This window comes from Lichenostomus cassidix, chromosome W (genome assembly GCF_008360975.1).
Source record: "Lichenostomus cassidix isolate B80296 chromosome W, HeHo_3.0, whole genome shotgun sequence".
NCBI lineage: Eukaryota > Metazoa > Chordata > Aves > Passeriformes > Meliphagidae > Lichenostomus > Lichenostomus cassidix.
In genome coordinates, this window is record NC_139510.1 from 546,969 (window position 1) to 552,968 (window position 6,000).

A 6,000-nucleotide genomic window follows, 5' to 3' on the forward strand; every position below is an offset into this window, starting at 1 on the left:
GAATTGTAAAGAAAGGAAAGGACAGGACATAACAGGACAAGACAGGCATGGTAAGGAAAGGAAAGGAAAAAATCCTCCAGTGGTGTCACTGGGCAGGAGCAGGGGAACAGCCCCGCAACGCCCGCAGCGTCCACCTGAAGCATGAGGGACACTTCTTGTGGGGAATCGGCTGCTGCCTGAGGGCCTGGGCTCCCGGCTGGTCTGCCCCGGGGCTGGGGGGGCTGTGCGGGGCAGGCTGCGGGCTCTCGGGCCCTGCCTCAGGCAGCTGCTGGGCCAGGGCAGGAGAGGCTGCGTGTACCACGGTGGCTCGGGCTTCCAGAAGGGCTAGCGCGGCCCAGAGCGGCACTCGGGGGTGCGACACTAGTGAGAGGTGCTCAACCCAAGCCTCCCACGGGAAGGACACGGTGAACCCACCTATTGTGAAAACCACTGCTCTTTGCTCCCTGGCCTCTGCTTCTTCCTCGACAAGCTCCAGGAGGCTCACATCATCTCACTCGTCCTCTTCCCACTCGTCGTCCTCCCTCTGCAAGCTTTGGGCCCCATGGCCTGGACACTCGCATCTTCCCAGCTGGAGATTTCCTGGATCATCTCCGGCTCAGCACAGGCTGCCCCTGGGGTCTCTTCTTGCTGTATTTCTCCAGGGGAGATCTCTGGCTCTTCCCCATGGTCCCACTGGGCAAGCTCCAGCTCCCCAGCCAAGGCTCCCTCCTCGGTCTCTCAACTGTGCCACGACCAAACCCCTGTCGGCCTCCTGCTGCTGCTCGCTGCTGGCCTGGGCTCCCAGCAGGGCAGGCCAGGGGCTGGGGGACTGCGAGTTGGGCCTTGCCTTGTCCTGCTCCATGGCTCACACCTCCGGCACAGACGAGTCCCGGGAGCTGCTTGCTGCTGCCACAGCGGCTCTCCTGGGGCACTTGGGTGCCCGACTCTAGTGACAGGAGGTCAACCCAAGCCTCTAACGAGAAGGACATGGGGAGCTCACCTATTGAAAGAGCTACTGGTCTTTCCTCCCTGGCTTCTGCTTCTTTCTCAAGGAGTTCCAGGAGGCTCACATTGTCCCACTTGTCCTCTTCCCACTCATTGTCCTCCCGCTGCAAGCCTTGGGCCCCACACCCTGAATGCTTGCATCTTCCCAGCCGTCCCATGCCACCTCTTGGTCACTGGTGTCCTCCCAGCCGGACTGCACCGATGGTCTCTTCCCTTTGGTGCCTTTGAACACCTCCTGGGCAATGGAGCCTTGCTCTCCAGAAAGCTCTTGGCCAGTTTTCTCTTCCCAGTCCAAGTGTTCTTGGTCATTACTGACTTCTCGGGGCACATGCTGGGCTCCAGGTGCCTCTGCTCCTCTGGCTGGCTCCTCTGGGGGGCTGTGTGTGGCAGGAACGGGGCTCTGTGTCCCTGCCGATGGCACCTCCTCAATGAAAGCAGGAGAACCTGGGGCCTTTTCTCCCTGTGCAGCCAGAGTTTCGTGGGTCTCCTCCTCCCTCCTCCTCCTGCTCCTCTTACTCCTGCTCCTCTTACTCCTCCTCCACCTACTCTTTTGCAGCACCAGCGTGTGCCTGCTGGCCTGCCGTGGGGCTGCCCAGGGCAGGAGAGGTGCTGGGCAGGGCAGGCGCTGCCTCTGCTCCCCTCTGGGTGCCTGCAGTGCTGAGAGAGCCGGGCCCCTGCTGGGCACAAGGCTGGCCATCTTCGCCCATGTCTGCGGCCAAGGCTTGGGCCCAGAGCTTGGCACTGAAGCATAGGGAAGGGAAGCATATGGAAGGGAAGCATACGGAAGGGATGGGAAGCAAAGGGAAGGGAAGGGAAGCTTAGGGAAGAGAAGGGAAGCTTAGGGAAGGGAATCTTAAGGAAGAAAAGGGAAGGGAAGCTTAGGGAAGCATAGGGAAGGGAAGCTTAGGGAAGGGAAGCTTAGGGAAGAGAAGGGAAGCTTAGGGAAGAGAGGGGAAGCTTAGGGAAGAGAAGGGAAGCTTAGGGAAGAAAGGGGAAGCTTAGGGAAGAGAAGGGAAGCTTAGGGAAGGGAGGGGAAGCTTAGGGAAGGGAATCTTAAGGAAGAAAAGGGAAGCTTAGGGAAGCGAAGGGAAGGGAAGGGAAGCTTAGAGAAACAGTGAATAGAAGGGAAGCTTAAGGAAGCTTAGAGAAGCTTAGGGAAGGGAAGCTTAGGGAAGAGAGGGGAAGCTTAGGGAAGGGAAGGGAAGCTTAGGGAAGAGAAGGGAAGTTTAGGGAAGGGAGGGGAAGCTTAGGGAAGGGAATCTTAAGGAAGAAAAGGGAAGCTTAGGGAAGCGAAGGGAAGCGAAGGGAAGCTTAGGGAAGCTTAGAGAAACTTAGTGAATAGAAGGGAAGCTTAAGGAAGCTTAGAGAAGCTTAGGGAAGGGAAGCTTAGGGAAGGGAAGCTTCGGGAAGCTTAGGGAAGGGAAGGGAAGGGAAGCTTAGGGAAGCTTAGTGAATAGAAGGGAAGCTTAAGGAAGCTTAGAGAAGCTTATGGAAGGGAAGGGAAGCTTAGGGAAGGGAAGGGAAGGGAAGGGAAGGGAAGGGAAGGGAAGAAGAGAAGAGCTAGAAAAGGAGAAGTGGAAGAGAGTGAAGTTGTGGAAGAGAGAGAAGAATGGAGAGAAACACACAGAGGGAGTGAGAGTGAGAAAGAGAGATAAAAAAAGGAAAAGGAAAGGAATGAAAAGTAGAATGAAAGGAACGGAGGGAAAAGGAGGGGAAGGGAGGCTCCACACAGCAGAAGGCTGCACTTGAACTGAAAATCGGTCTCACAAATCCTACTCCTGTGCTAAAATGGGAAAATACCAATTTCTGTTGCAAGTACATGTTTCTAGCAAAGTTCTGTGAGAGAGAAAGAAAAAAACCCCAACAAACACCAAAATGTCCATCTGGAATTTTACCATAGCCTGGGGGTCTACTTGTGGATTCCAGTCTGAATCATAGAGAATTACAGTAGTAATTCAGCAGTAGCCAGATTGATTCCAAGACCTCCTGCTCGTGTGCTCAACGTGAACACAAATTTGGAGCTGTCAGGATCGTTGAATGCATTCATGGAAGCCTAACTACATGAAAAGAACATATCAGTTGAACCAAATGTTTTACAAGTAGTATTTGACTTCAATACGATACTTCAAATTGTAAATACCTGTCGTTTGTTGTGAGGAGCTTGTCCATCCAGTCTGCAATATTCATCATTCCTCCACATCTTCCAAGATATCTAGGACCCTTGACATCTGACTGAAGATAAGAACCCCCGAGCCTGTTTTGGGTAGAAAGGTTTCTTATGCTTTCACCAAAACATAAGAGTTAACAAACTCTGTAAGTCTGCACTACTAGAAAAGGAAGGAGGGCAGTTCTGTGGACTAAGAAGAAAAGTAGTTCAAATTTCAGACCCCAAACTACAATGCAGCAGTACACAATGTGCAGCTGCTACTCTCACAGCTATGGAACATGCTATGGGACATGTTTGCCTTACTCTGATGTGTCCCTGTGTATGGCTGCCTTTTCCCTTTGGTTTTGTGTTGTCCTCCTCAACAAAATATTCCCAGACACAGCAGAGTAAGATGGTAACACAACTATAAAAACATCATCAAGTAGAAAGAATAAAAATTTGCAGTAATTGGTTTGGATTCAAGATCTCTAGAAATAAAGTCAGTTCTTCTTAGAGACTTGTCATTTTACTTACCTGCCAAGAACAACTTCAAAGAAAAATTCTGTAAACGTTCAAGTTGGGGGTTGCCTGACTATAATGCATGCACTCACAGAGGTTTTGGTGTCATGTCGTTTATTCTCAGGAAGCGAGCATTATTATAGACAAAAGCACTGTTCACGTGACACACTGGTATATATGATTGGATAAAAGCTAGCATTCATGCGCCTAAACTAACTTGCTAATTGGCTATAAGCTTTTAATCATGCTTCTCCTAGCATTAGCTAAAGCTCTCTCTGTGTGATTTCTTTATCTTGTTTAGAATTCTTCTATGATGTTCACATTCTTGGCCCTAAAATCTTGTTATCTCCTGGGAAAGGCACTTCAGAGTCAGTCACACAACCTGGATTGTGCAGAAATTCCATTTATATGGCCTCACTCTGCAAGCCATGTTTCAACAATTCCCCTGTTTTCTTTTTGCACAAGCCAGGCTTGGTTGACTGTCTTTACTAGCATGCGCTGTAAGCCTGGCACTATGCATGGCAAAATTGTTAATAATAGCAAAACTACATTTAAAATGAGCACAGCTGCCTGGATTAGATCTTTGAACCATCCAGTAATTCCCAAACTTTTCAACCACCCAGCAAGTCCTAAGCCATCGGCTATCTTTAGTTGCCCTGACAGGTGCTGCAGTTCAGCAAGTTGCCGGTGAATGGACTTTGAGTGGTCAGAAAGGTTAATGCAGCACATTCTTTCAAACTCTTCGCAGCCATGCCCCTGGGCTAATAAGAGAAAATCTATTACAGCTCTATTTTGTAGCGTAGCGTGTCTAACTGAATCTACATCAAGCAGTAATTGTGAAATTACTTTAGAAGTAGCGTTAGTTTGTCTAGCTAGCCAGCATCCTAGTTTGTTTAGCTGAGCTAAGGCGCCAGGAGAAGCTACTCCTGGTGCCAAAAGGGAAGCAGATATCATGGCTGCAGGGGACCAGAATTTGACATTTGATTTACAGTTGGGGGAGAAAGCATGAGCCATTCGTTTTGTTTGATGATGTCGTCAGGACATGTTTAAAATCATCAAAGTGTTGGGGGTTAATAACGTTAATCTCCCCAGAGAACAGGGTCCACCTCGTAATCGGGATGGAATGCCGGGCCATGCGCGGTCTCTGCAAATTAAAAACACTTCTGCTGGTAACGACATGGAATTATTCATGGATCTAGATAGCTTAGTAGAGGCATATTGACACCACATGCTGGCGTTTCTATATACTAACAAGCTAGAATTTGCACTTGTTGCTGTACTGTCTAGTTTGGCTTGTTTGCTTGTCCAATTAAAGGTCACGCAAGCATCCATTCCTATGGCTCCTAATATCTCTAATTCTTGAGGCTCGTTTGGGGCTATGGGAAGGTGAGGCACCCAGGTATCCCAATTATCTACTGTGCTATTGAGATTTTTCCGATTGCAGGTAGGAGCACCGGAAGGACATGGCCAATTGTCTACAGGGATGCCGACTAAACAAGTAGAAAAGGGGTTGCCAGGTGATGAGAGAGCGAGACAAATGGCATCTTGTCCTGTCAGGTTGGCTAGAGTGACCCATAGATTCGTTTTGGGTTGTGCTGGGACCCATGATGCAACAACAGAGGTTAGATAAACTAAGGTTAGAGCTACGCTGCTTGAGCACCTTGAGGGCAACATCGCATGCAGTAAGCGGCAACTAGCAGCGTTGCTCGGCTTTTTTGCACTTGGTGTAATGCTGTTATTAAAGCCCACACCTGCTGAAATAATTTATATGTATAGAAATCTCCAAATGTGCTCAGGCAAATTTGCTGAGGGGGTTTGTTATATACTATTGCAGTGTCAATTAGAAAAACATTTAAAGCGTTAATAGGAAAGCAATGATTACATGAAGCTCCTGTTATCGCAATACTCCAACTACTTAAACTAAACTGCACGCCGCAACTACCACACTGTAACAGTAGAATCAGTGGGCTTCGACAGTGCCCACAGTTTTCTCCTTGGAGGTGGCGAACTTCGGAGGGTAGTTGCCAAGCGCCAAAGGTTCGTCCCGCAAAGACGTCTGCTATGATTTTTCGGGGACAAATGCGTGGAAGTCCTGCTTGTACTGTGTGGCTAGCACAGGTTTTTCCCATGAGAAATTTTCTTGCGTTTATAAATAAAGTTTGGATGTTGTTGGAACAGTGTCCCAGAACTTGGGCAGTGCAGGCCTGGCCAATCAGGCCTGGGGGAAGGCTTCTGACTGACCAATCTGGGTGACTTTTGAGAACTCTATATATGTGATGAAATCAAAACAATAAAGGTCATTCCTTCTTGCCACTGAGAACTGATGCATTCATTACTCTGCTAGCTGCTCA

General features: G+C 49.2%; 1 long non-coding RNA gene and 1 pseudogene across 1 annotated transcript in view; both read right to left on the bottom strand.

The window, feature by feature from the left end:
- Positions 1-3,181, bottom strand: part of LOC146425278 (uncharacterized) — a 51,681-nt gene extending 48,500 nt beyond the window's left edge. Inside the window, exon 1 of the long non-coding RNA XR_014846536.1 lies at positions 3,125-3,181. This is a non-coding gene — a long non-coding RNA (uncharacterized LOC146425278). The remainder of the gene's footprint in view (positions 1-3,124) is intronic.
- Positions 3,182-4,063: 882 nt separating this feature from the next.
- On the bottom strand, positions 4,064-5,746 carry LOC146425281 (uncharacterized; annotated as a pseudogene).
- Positions 5,747-6,000: the final 254 nt, after the last annotated feature.